At 39.2% G+C, this 12,906-nt stretch overlaps 1 protein-coding gene across 1 annotated transcript in view; it reads left to right on the forward strand.

The window, feature by feature from the left end:
• The first annotated feature begins 11,364 nt into the window (after positions 1 to 11,364).
• oxr1a (oxidation resistance 1a) overlaps positions 11,365 to 12,906 on the forward strand; it is a 163,748-nt gene continuing 162,206 nt past the window's right edge. The window contains exon 1 of the mRNA XM_063879537.1: positions 11,365 to 11,516. The gene's annotated coding sequence lies outside the window, so the exon portion shown is untranslated. The remainder of the gene's footprint in view (positions 11,517 to 12,906) is intronic.

A 12,906-nucleotide genomic window follows, 5' to 3' on the forward strand; every position in this document is an offset into this window, starting at 1 on the left:
GTTATTGAAATGGGTGTGACTGTTTGTTTTGACATTTTCATAACTCATTAAAAACATTAATGTTGAAAAACCAAACATTTTTGTTTGTATATTGATTATTACTAGATTTTTTTATATGAATAAATCAATATTTGCTTAATAACTCTATTTGCCTATAGGATGCTCATTTATGGGGGGCAGTGTAAGTACTGGCCTGCAGGGGTCACTGTATCCCACAAGCCAAACCTACTGTCTCCATCATAATGCATTGCATTCAACAGCAAGGCAGCAGGATTTAAATGACATCGCATCATTTCTGACTTTGTTTAAACATGTCACAAACTCAAATTAAATAAAGCAGTGTTATAAACCAGAGGTCAAGACTAAACATATTGAAAAACCAGACTGCATTTTAATATAACCAATTAGATGGAGCTATCAGAAATTGGGACTGTGATTGTATGCCCTCTACTCTTCTTAGTAAAGCCAATCAAACAGTCATCATGTATAATAATGTGTTAATGGTGAGCAAGACAGCTGCTTCCAAGGCAAATAATATATGCAAATTGCTGTTTTTATGCAGTGATACATGTGTGGTGCGCCAAAGAATTCTGGTTTGCGTCATTCAGGAACTGTGACATCCATGCTGATGTATTCTGCATCACTCACATGGACTTTCACACAGCACTGGTGGTGAATTGGGCCTGCATATTGGCTCCGGTCCATGTCTCTAATCGTCTTGCACATTTCAGTCACCAGGGAGACATCAGAGAATAAAGCTAAACGGTTTTACAGAAACATTTCATTAAAAAAGCCTTTATTTTGGTTCTCACTCAGAAGTCATGGACCAATGGCTGTATGTTTTATATACATATGCTTTATATTCACCAAAGGGAGAACAAAGCCAGACCCACCCTGGCTATTTATCCATTAAATGGTGTCTAGACAAAGCAAAACCTCAACAATAAACCCTGTTTAGATAGCAGGTGACTGGAGCCATGTAGGGAATTCATTGCAGTAATTAAAAATCCCGCCTGGACTGAAATGATGAATGTCAGGTATTGACTCGCTGTCAGGCAGGCTGTTTGTGTATGTGTGGTTTTTGTTACAGGGTATCCAGGGTTGATTAAACCTAATTTTCTCATAGCTTTCTCTGCCCCTTGCTTCTGTTCCAGCTCCACATAATTAGGACTGAGAGCAGGATGGTCTCATCAGACAACTGTGGCTTCAATATACAGTAAATGCTATTTTAAACAGCAAGTCTCTCGGCCCTTGACTTCTTTGTGGCCTGTCAGTCTGAACGGCAGCTTCTTTGGCTATCTGCCTCCTCTGGGAAATCTAATACACCTCTTTCCATCAAAGATTTGGACTTAAAGGGACAGTGTGCAGGGTAAAATCCCTAACGTAATAGAAGTTTAGGACTAACAAAATTCAGGTGAGGACTGGTTACCGCACTTTTAAAAGCATGCTGGAAAACTACAGTTGCCTACAGGTATGGTAAAAAGAAAGACCCTATAGAGTGGTGCAGAATTAGTCCTTAAACTTGGAGTGCCTAACACTTTACCATCTCCTGTTCCCTCGCTTAAAAAGTTTTTTGGGAAATGTTTTTGATTAGAAAACCTAAAATGAGTTCTAGGTTAACACAAGAGATTTTCATGTTTTTGTTCATGACATAAAATAGTAAATACTCCACTTGTTGATGTCAGAAGATTCTGTGTTATAAAAATAGCGGTTCTTAACAAGTGACATAAATTACTAAACGTCATTGCGATGACACAAGTTCGCCTTTAGCTCAGTTGTGGTGATGCACAGCCACGTTACTGTCGTGTAGTTTGTTTATAGCGTAATGACAGGCTTTTTATCGGTGGACCCCTTGCGATGCCAACTTTGGGGTTGGCCTACAAAATGATGTTGTCACTGCACCACTCCGTCTAGAGCTGAGTTTTGTTTGTCCTTCCTGAGCTACCGTAGAAACATGGCGGTGCAGAAAATTAACCAGCTCCCTTTTTAGATATGAAGAAGTCATTCTAAGGTACCAAATTAATCATCATTATTAGTTTGAGGTCATTATACAATTCTAAAAAACACATGAATATTATATTCAATTTCTGGTATGCATTACATTATATTTAATTTAGCTGACCACTTTATCCAAAGCGAATTACAATAATTGCATTTAACCATGAAGAAACAAACCCAGAAGCAAGAATCCTGCATGTACATCAGCTATAAGACAACTCATTTGAGTGCTGATGCATTACCTTCAGTTTAAGCCAAACTTATAAGTACAGAAGAGATTTGGATTTGTTTTTATTGGCAAAGGTGCCATCGAAACAGGTGGGTTTTTACTCTGTGATGGAAGATGTCTAGACTTTCTGCAGTCCCTATATCAATGGGGAGCCAGGATAGCAAACAGGCTACAGTTCCCCCTAAATAGTACACACCGGCCCTTTAATAACAAGAATCGCTACAGTAACAGAAAATATAACTCTGATGTTGTTTGATTTCCTTGACTTCCAGGCTATAGGTTGGTGTTTGGCCCTTGGATTATGGTGCAGGGTTCAGGGCTTTACACATCTCTGATTGTTGACAAAACTCTAAATCAAACCAACACAATCCAGCAGTGATTGAACCCTGAGATTGTCAGATACAGTATGACATGTAATGCTTCTATGTGATTACTTTCTTGATGAAATACACATTCAAGATATTTTTCTCGCATCAAGTTCAGATGGAAAAAAATACCTACAATATCGAGGTAGGAAAGTGGAGTGCATTTACTGTTCTATTGTATTTACAGTGACGTTTGTATAATCAAAAAATAAATCCATGTAATCTCTTAAATACTACTAATATTCCAAATATTTTTAGATATGAAAAGAGAGTGTTGTAGTTTCTGTTTGTTTGGGGTTAACAAGATGCTACCGTGTCCTTTAGAACAAGAAGAGAATGGTCTTTTATTACTTTGTTCACCCTGCTATTATTATTCTAATAATTAGAGCATCTGTCCTCAAGCTACATGTAACATCTTCACACTGGTGCTGCACAGAGATGAAAAGCCATTCCTCCAGTGCCAGGTCACCTTGACAACATCTCTACCATTTGTGCCATGTCTGGAGGCAGCAGCCATTTTTAACGTGTTGCCTCTTCCCCCTCAGCCCTGACATTCGGCACACAATGCATTTCATCTTTGGTTACAGGGCACCTTTCCTGAAAACACATATGAGATAGGACAGCTAGTGAAAAATAGAGAACAGAGCCTGAGTCTGAGTGCAAATAATAACCTATTATTTTGACATTTCTCACCTGTCAGCTTTCCAGGCAGTTTCTGCTCTTTTCCAAGCGATGCTTCTCTATTTTGCTCTCTGCTTGATATCAAGCCCTGAAAATTGGTTTCTCAAATATCAAATCACACCAAAACATCCAAACACACGCTGGAGACTTTAATACATGCACATGAATATCAAATCGTAATTGATATAGCATAACAGCCGGCTAAAAAGCCATTTCCTGTTTGTCTTATCGGCTTCGTCACATAGAGCAGGTTAACTGGGTGACATTTCCGCACTTGGATATCTCTATCAACAAAGGCCATCGCCAAATCCCACTGGGGCGTTCATATCTCGCAACATGTTGTCTTGCTTTTATTAAATCCATCTGAATGAAAGGTGCTGTGATGTTTCAATGCACCGGCTAAAAGGGAAATCTCATTCAGAAGTTCCGACTGAGGATGGCCCCTCAGTCCTCCATCCATCACTTTTGCCAACACAGAAATCTCTCCACAACTATTGGATAGTTTGTCATATACTCAACATAGGTATTCATGTCCCCTCAGGTTAAATTACCTAATAACTTTGATGATCCACCACCATTACATCTGGCACGTTTTTACATTCGTCCTTGGTTTATGACCACACACATGAAAAACTGATGACATTCCCATGCCATCAGTAACAGATGTACTTAGTGTTAATTGCTAATTAGCATGCTACATTTTACATGCAGATGCTTCAATCATGAACTTTCAGACCCTACAAAACAGCAGTGGATTGAGGTGAAAAACATCCATGTCAGCCTCATAATTGTAATTCCAAGTTGGAGATTGGGAATTACTGAAAAAGACAAATGTGAATCGTGAAAAGTAAAACTGTTGGCCACATGGCTGCAAAGCAACATGCATTTATATAAAGATTCAGTCGTCAATTTTTTCAGAATGAATTTTAAAAAGATTGCAAACATAAACATATAATACATTTAATACATATAAATGATATAAATATAACATATTTTAATACCAAGTATTTTTGCACCCGCAGACTTTAACCCTTGTTCACACAGCCTTCCTTTTTTTCAAAGAACGTTTTTGGAAAGATCTGTGCTTTAATATTGGACCATGTTCAAAATTCTGTTAATATCCTGTCTTTCACAATGTTTAAAAGTAAGTGTTTTCTCCATCCAAATAGAAAGGACGGCTATTCTTTTTGGCAAGCATAATGCGGGTCTTAATCAGGCAAGAGGCCAATTGTCTAATAACCCAAATTGAATCAATTAAACAGTTTGTACACTGCCTGGCCGAAAAAAAGGATACACACTCTAATATTCGTTGGACCGCCTTTAGCTTTGATTACGGCATCCATTCGCTGTAGCATCGTTTCCACAAGCTTCTGCAATGTCACAACATTTATTTCTGTCTTGCATTCATTTTTTAAGATCTTGTATTGATGACGAGAGATTCAGACCACTGCTCAAAGTCTTCTCTAGCACATCCCAAAGATTCTCAATCGGGTTCAGGTCTGGACTCTGTGGGGGCCAATCCATGTGTGAAAATGATGTCTCATGCTCCCTGAACCACTCTTTCACAATTTGAGCCCGATGGATCCTGGCATTGTCATCTTGGAACATGCCCGTGCCATCAGGGAAGAAAAAATCCATTGATGGAATAACCTGGTCCTTCAGTGTATTCAGGTAGTCAGCTGACCTCATTGTTTGGGCACGCTGCTGAACATAGACCAGACCAACTGCAGCCACCCCAGATCATAGCACCGCCCCCACAGGCTTGTGACCTTTTTTTTGGCCAGGCAGTGTATTTGGTGTATGTGAACTATAAGCATGTTAGCATGCTGCTGTTAGCATTTAGCTAAAATAACTCCTCACAGAGCTACTATGGCCAAAGACTTTTGTTTTTTGTCACCAGTGCAACCCTGTGTTGAGTCATGCTAAATGTATGGAAAGGAATTATCTAAAATATCTTACCCCTGACCAAGAGCATAAAACGTTTTCTGGCAATGTTTCGCTATTGTACACAGCTTCCCCACAAATCAAAACATACTAAATATGTTGTTGCACCCACAAATGCCAGGTGAGATAATGTCCATTATTTACAGACCAAGATGTGGGTCTATTGTATCCCGCCAAGAAGCCCAAAGTCCTATTAAGTTTTGTTTTTAACTATTCCGTTGAGATATATTCAACATTATGCCTTTAAAGTAATTTCCCTTAAACTGATTAGATGAGAAATTTATATTACCCGCTCTCAGTAACTATCAAGCCAAATCAATTTCTGCAAGACTGTTCACCGTTTATGTTGGGTGTGAGAATAATTACATTTACACACACACTCACACACAAGCACTCAGACTAAATGTTATTGCTGCAATGAAGTGCCTCTTTAACTAATTCCTGATGAATGGATTCTCTGTTCCATGAAAAACAAGACTTTATCATGTATTTGTGGAGTCAAGAATAACGTATAGCCTAATGAGATTTTTTCTCTTCTATGGATGATTCAGTGTGCTAAGGTATAAGGGGGCCGTTCCTCCTCAAAGCGAGCTATTTCTCAGGAAATGCACTGTCTCCTTCATTTATTTATGAGTGAACTCTGGGGTGTTCAGGAGGGTGAGCATCACAGGCTTCTGTCTTCAGCCCTCTGTCTTCAGACTCTATGCAGCGCTCATCGATTTTAGCCTTGCTGCTGAAGTGCACCATCAATCAATACTGTAACAAGTCTTCATTTATGCTTGAGAAATGCAGTTTCCAACACAGTGGGCATGGAGAACCTGGTGTTGTCAATGTGGTAGACTGCAACTGTCTGCATTTGGTCAGAGGCCTTATCTGCCCAACATGAATGTACATTACCATCAAGACACAACAACATACCACGTAAATGTTGAGGACATATTTGTATTTTGACCTTCTACTGTGACATGTCTCCATGCTTTAATGTTCAAAAAGCTCTTTATTTTTCTCATACTGTCTGTGCTGCAGCACCTTTTTCACCCTCTGTCTGAATCCAGAGCCCAGTCTGCTCTGATTGGTTAGCTGGATGGCTTGGTTATGATTGGTCAACCAATTAGAGATGTCCCGGTCCTTGGCCTATCACGTACAATGCGTTGGATCGCTAGCCAATAGAAGCGTGAATGTTTCATAGTGATGTTATGATGTTAAGGAAGTAAACAAAGGAGTTAAATGGAGGTGTTTCAGGCAAGGGGGGAGTGTGTAGCAGAGCAACTTCCTCTTGGGTGAACACATGGATTTTAGCTTTTGCAGACCATTTACATGTACAAAAAACAATTCAAATGCTTGGTTTTTAAGTGGTTAATGTTTATTATTTTTTGCAATCCAGGCTACCAACATTGAACCACTTTGATATCTATATTGTGTTTCACTTCCTCGCTGCCAATGACAACTTTATAGTGCATGAGAGCAATCCCTTGGAGAGGAAGCAATGCTTTATATGAGGCTGTGTTCTCACAAGGCCACACATTTAATGTAAAGCAACAGCCCAAGGTGTTTTCAATTCATCACTGCCAGGACTTTGCTTTTATTTTTTTGCAAAGGCTTCTGGTTGCTTTTAATCCAGATATTTTAGTTCTTAAATTATTTTTTGATAAGCTTATAGGGTGCAATTTGACCAATTGAATTGTCCGTATACAGCACATTTGTCTTAGTAACTCATGCACATATGACTGATATTGCTATTTAGAAGTATTTTATCAGAATGTATGTCTCCCAATGGGCCAAGGGAGTTACAATGGCTACTATTTATATCCACTTATTGAATTCCTATACGGCCTTACAGTATGTCAATGGTTGTGGAGTAGGTTAATAATGCACTTTTACCTTTACTATCAATATATTATATTGCAGCAATTCACATCAGGGGTACTTGTTCCCTAGGGACTTCTGCAGTTCTCAAATGGTACATGGAGATGTTGTGATGCAGAAGAGCTCAAATCATTTTAAGATTGCGTCAAATCTTGCAACTATCAGAAAACAATGTAGTAAAAGGGTGTAGAAAATTCTAACAATTGCAAATGGACTTGTACAGTCTTTTGGACGCCTCAAATCGCTTTACATACATGTCATTCACCCCATTCATACAGAGCAGGGCACTTTTGGTGCTAGGTAACTACCTTTCACACACATTCATTCATGGATTGGCCATGCCATCGGGAGCAAATCGGGGTTAGGTATCTTGCCCAAGGATACATCGACATGTTGACTGCTAGGGCTGGGATTGAACCCACCACCTTCTGGTTGAAAGACGACCGCACTACCTCGCAGCCAAAGTCGCCTAATTTGTAAAATTGTAAAATACACAACATAAATATACAACATTTTGGAAACCACTAGTATACTGTACCTATCAGCTTGTTGGCTAATGTAGATAGATAGATAGATATGACTTATTGATCCCAATTTGGGAAAATCTTTTGTTCCAGCAGCATTAGAAACAGAGACAATACAAAATATACACAATAAGAAATAGTAAAATATAAGGATAAACAAAAACAAAAAAGTATTTACAAATCTAAAGAAAAAGAACGGGAGGTAAGAATGATATATACATAGAATGATTAAACAGGATTAATAATAATTTAAATGAATGTGGATGTGAATGTCCAGTGAGGTGCAAGTCCAGTGAAGCTATGAAGCAGAGAGTTCTCTGCCAGCCAGAGGAGATTTATTAAAAAGAGTTATTGCCGTGGGCAGGAATGTTTTCCTGTGTCTGTCCTTGTTGCAGCAGAGCTGTATTAGCCTGTTAGAGAAGGAGCTCCGTTGACTGACCAGCTGCAGGTGGAGAGGATGGGTGGTGTTATCCAGGATGGACAGCAGCCTGTTGAGTGTCCTCCTCTCCACCACAGCTTAAAAATTGTCCAGTTTGATGCCGATGACAGACCCAGCTTTCCTGATCAGTTTATTGATCCTGCTGGTGTCACCGGCTCTGATGCTGCTCCCCCAGCAGACCGCAGCGAAGAAGAGTGCATTGGCCACAACAGACTGGTAGAAGATCTCCAGCATCTTGCTGCACACATTGAAGGATCTCAGCTTCCTCAGGAAATAGAGTATACGTTTACTGAACTGTTCTTCATAATACTTTAACTGCAACAACGGGTGTCATTTATTTCTGTAATAGTGCTGAATTAACTTCTGTGTTTATTTGTGAAACATCCTTTTTTACATTTGCGATTTTCTTATGTACTGAAGAATAGATGCAGGAAACGTCACATTGTCATTAGACAATGTTTAACTCCAAATAGATTATAGTTGATCGTTGAAAATCTATTACTGATTGTGTAATAGAAGGGTTGGGAGCCTTAATTGTAGAAAATAATCTACATCAACCCCTGACAGCCATGCATTTAAACTGTTGGTTGTGATTTAAAGAGGCCCTATTAAGATTTTTGGCAATTTCCTGCTATGAGTGACATCATTATGTTACATTTGCGCTTCTATTGGCTAGTGCTCCAAAAAGATTGTACGTGATAGGCTAAGGGGCGGAACATCTCTAAGCAGTTGACTAATCACTACAGAGCCTGTCAGCTAACCAATCAGAGCAGACCTGGTCTGTGGTTTCAGACAGAGGGTGAAAAGAGGCACTGCAGCACAGGCAGTATGAGAAAAATAAGGAGCTTTTTGAACATCAAAGCATGGAGACATGTCACAGTAAAGGCACAATATACAAATATGAACCTGAAAATGTGCATAATATGCCCTCTTAAACAGATGATTGTTATTTCTGTGCGTTAACTTCATTGACCTCAAACGATTACAGAGGGAAATAAATATGTTCATGTGGCATTTTAAATAGGTTACTAGTACACTTACCTTTTTTTAAAAATGCATTTTGAAAACTACTGTCAGGGTTTGGCGAAACAGGACCCAAGTGCAGTAAAATGAACAGGAGGCAGGTATGGGTCCAAACAAAAGGTGAGCTTTATTTAAATTAAAGCTGTACGTTCAACCAAATAATAACCACATCAACACTAACCAGGGGATACAGGGACACTGGGAACAGGAGCAGACAGACGGACGGGCAGGAACAGGCAGGTAACATGTACAGGATCAGGGAAGAAATGATGACGACCGAACAAGAGACAAAAGGGGAACCAAGACTAAATACACAAGGCTAAACACCAAACAACACACAGCTGGAGAGGGGAGGAGAAACACAGGGGCAACGGGTGAACACAATGACACGATCAGGGGAAGGAGGGAAACTAAAGACAGGGAGTGAAACTTATCACACAAGAGGGGAAAACATTTCAAAATAAAACACACAACACAAAGACATGACAGACACGAAACCAGGATCATGACAACTACCCTAATAAAGGACTTCATACGGCTTCTTATGAAGTTGTGTAAGGAATATAACTGTTTTGAATATTCAAGCTCTCCACCTGTAAGGTCCTGTATGTTAATGTGCAATACGTGAATGTTGTAAATGTTTCATGTGGCTATATGTTTACTCTGCACAGGCCCCCCTTGTAAAATAGATAATGTATCTCCAAAGGATTCTAGGTTAGATATAGGTTAAATAAAAATACATAAACATGTCCAATTTGATGGTTCGGCCCTGAAACCTTCAAATGGAGTAAATACATTATTCATGTTTCAACATGAAATTATGAGTAGTACTTTTAAATGGGAAAACAGCAGGGGCAGTGAAAAATCTGATCAGCATATAGAATGATTTCTAATGACTGAAGAAACATTCGGACATAGTAGAATTACTGGCCCTAGTCCTTGACAGTGATCTGCCATCCTAGGCATATTACATTGTGCCCCTGCACACACATGGAAAAGGGCCAATCCCCTGTCTTACACAGGATCAAGAAACACAACGTTAATAGCTGTTTTGCTTTTTTATAGTTGATTAGTGCCGCTTTTGTAGTTGTCTTTGTTAAAATTGTATGTAGACATTTAACATCCGATGGTAGTTGCTTGTGTCTATAGTTTCTCTGTGTCTCTGGAGTTGTTTTGATTCTCTGTTGTTTTGCATCTCTTAGTTGCTGTGTGTCCTTTGTGTGTCTTTGTAGCAGTTTTGAGTCTCTTTGTAGTTGCTGTCTGTCTCTTTAAAATCATTTTGTGTCTCTTTGTGTGTATTTTGCCTCATTTCATTGTTGTTGTACAGTAAGTATCTCCGTGGTCTCTTTGTAGTTGTTTTGAGCTCTTTGCAATGTTTCTGTGACTCTTTGCAGTCATATTATGTTTCTTTCTGGTCATTCCGAGTCTGTTGGAATGTGTCTCATTGAGTGCCATTTTGCAGTTGAAGGTCAGAGGGGTCCTCAGGCACTCACAAGTAAGTGTTCTCCCTACTGTGTAATCACACGTGCTGGGTCAGTTGCCTAAATGTGACACCAGGACTAACACTCAACATAATTATCGCAAGTTGCACAAAACATGGCTGCTAGACTTTAGATGCTTCATGATAACAAGCATGAAGCATCTAAAAGTTAGGTACCAGTCATGGTTCACCATCGAACAAAACATATTCTCAAGCATTGTTGAAATGAAGCAAGGATGCCTACATTCTTGTTCAACCAAATAGTTTACTACAAAAAAATATATAACATAATGTGTCATATTGTGGTACCCTATGCAATTAATTTGCAGAGCCATAACACACTGGAATAATTCTCCCCTTAATATCGCCCTCGTAAAAAAAATATATTCTTGTAATGAACATACAGAGGCATTAATTGGCTAATGTCAAACTGAATAGTAAGAGTAAAAACCTTTTTGGGGATATTGGTGTTTTGCATGAGTTGTATAGTTCTCATTTGCATTAATATATAGGAAATTATTATTATTTTAAACATATTGATTGTATGATCATATGTCAGGTGCATACTCAAGGAAGATTGTTATGTCATCAGCTGATAGGGATCCTTTAAATAAACACATCGAATAAATTAGTAATTCAATTGATATTTCCACATTTATTTCCATCCTTCCCTGCAACTACACTATCATCCTCATCCCTGCTGTACACCCAGCCCCCCAGCCCCACCCCCCCCACCCCCCCCGCCTTTGCTGGGACGCCTGCTTGGTATAGTCCGCTCCTCCCCTCTCTACGTCTCACGGATGGTACTTTCTATTGGGAGAAGGTCAAATGACTCCGCATGTCTGCTCGTGTGTACATTCCCGCGATGATGCACGCCTGATGAAGAAACACCTCCAACACTAACTACCGCGTCCCAAAAACGTTGGCGAGCGTCTGAAGAGGCTCCTCGCGCCTTGTCCGTCTGAAAGTGAGTACCGGTGTGCTGTGACATGTTTTCCAAACGATTCACCCGGCTTATATGTTGATACGGCTGTATAAGTCGTTTCCTTAAAAAACAGTTGTTTCGAGATGCTGGTTCTTGTGAGGTTCTGTTTTAACACAGGTGAATCGCAGGTGACGAGTAGCGGAAATTGTTCTTAAACGCACCATTGGATGCTTTTTAAGTCGTTTAGTCGTTCTACTATTGTCAAGAAGTAGCTTATACTCAGGTTTAGCATTACTACTGACGTGTTTCAACATTTTCTTTTTACTATAGTTTATTTTAAATGTTAATGGATACATATCCCAGCATAGGTAGGGGAGCGCCTACATGAATAATATAGGAACTACAAGAAGGGATTAAAGACGGCATTAAGTGAGTTTTTTACAAGATACTATTGATTGAAAAACATTAAAACACAGCAGACATAATAACTGAAATACTTGTATCATAAGCTGAGGCATGTCTGTATAACATAGTGTTTTATTTTAGGGTCTGCCTACATGAATAATACAGGAACAAGAAAGACTACAGGAAAATAAAGTGAGTTTTTAGAGGATATTATTGATTTGAAATGAATGAAAACACAACCAGTAATTGGAATACTTTTATCATAAGGTCAGGCATAACAGTTTCTTCTCTTTTATAGTGAGTTGATAATTGGATGTTTACCTCCTTAACTCTCCTGTTAATGCCATCTGAGGTCAGTGTTAATGTGGGGGTGAGGAAAGTTCACTCCTCAGCAAGTACAAAGCTCAGAGGAAAGGAGACTTAATGAAGTGAGTCATCAGAGTCAGCCCCCCCTTCCAGCAGAAAGGCATGTAGCTAAGCCTATTAGAAAATTACATAATGCAATAAGGGATACCCCCATAAGGTGCAGATCGCTCTGCCTCCAGGGTCTGTGTATTGTCAGGTCTCCTTAATCTCTTATTATACATCCTAATAAAACACGAGTGCAGCGGGGTCAGCATGTACAGGTGAGGGACTGTACTACGGCCCAGAGACACACCAGGCACTGATGATGCTCTCCATACTTTGTTCAAGTTTTGTGAGATGTTCAAGGTCGATTTGAAGCAAAATGAGATGGAGGAGTTGAGTTTACATGCTGATATAGTGTGTTTTTCTTGCTTTACTTCGTCCATATCAGTTGGAACACCTAGACTTAATTTGGAATATTTGAAAAAAAGTAATCTTACAAAGTAGCTTCTCAAACTAGAGCTGCAATAAAAGGATCTTATTCATATTATTATAATCTATGAATTCGCTGATTAATCATTTGGTACATAAAATGTTAGGAATGTGTTAAAAATGTCCTTCCCAGTTTCTCAAAGTCCAAGGTAATGTCGAACTTGATTTTTCAGTTTGAAACCCAAGTTGT

The sequence above is a fragment of the Eleginops maclovinus genome, chromosome 3 (genome assembly GCF_036324505.1).
Source record: "Eleginops maclovinus isolate JMC-PN-2008 ecotype Puerto Natales chromosome 3, JC_Emac_rtc_rv5, whole genome shotgun sequence".
Lineage (NCBI taxonomy): Eukaryota > Metazoa > Chordata > Actinopteri > Perciformes > Eleginopidae > Eleginops > Eleginops maclovinus.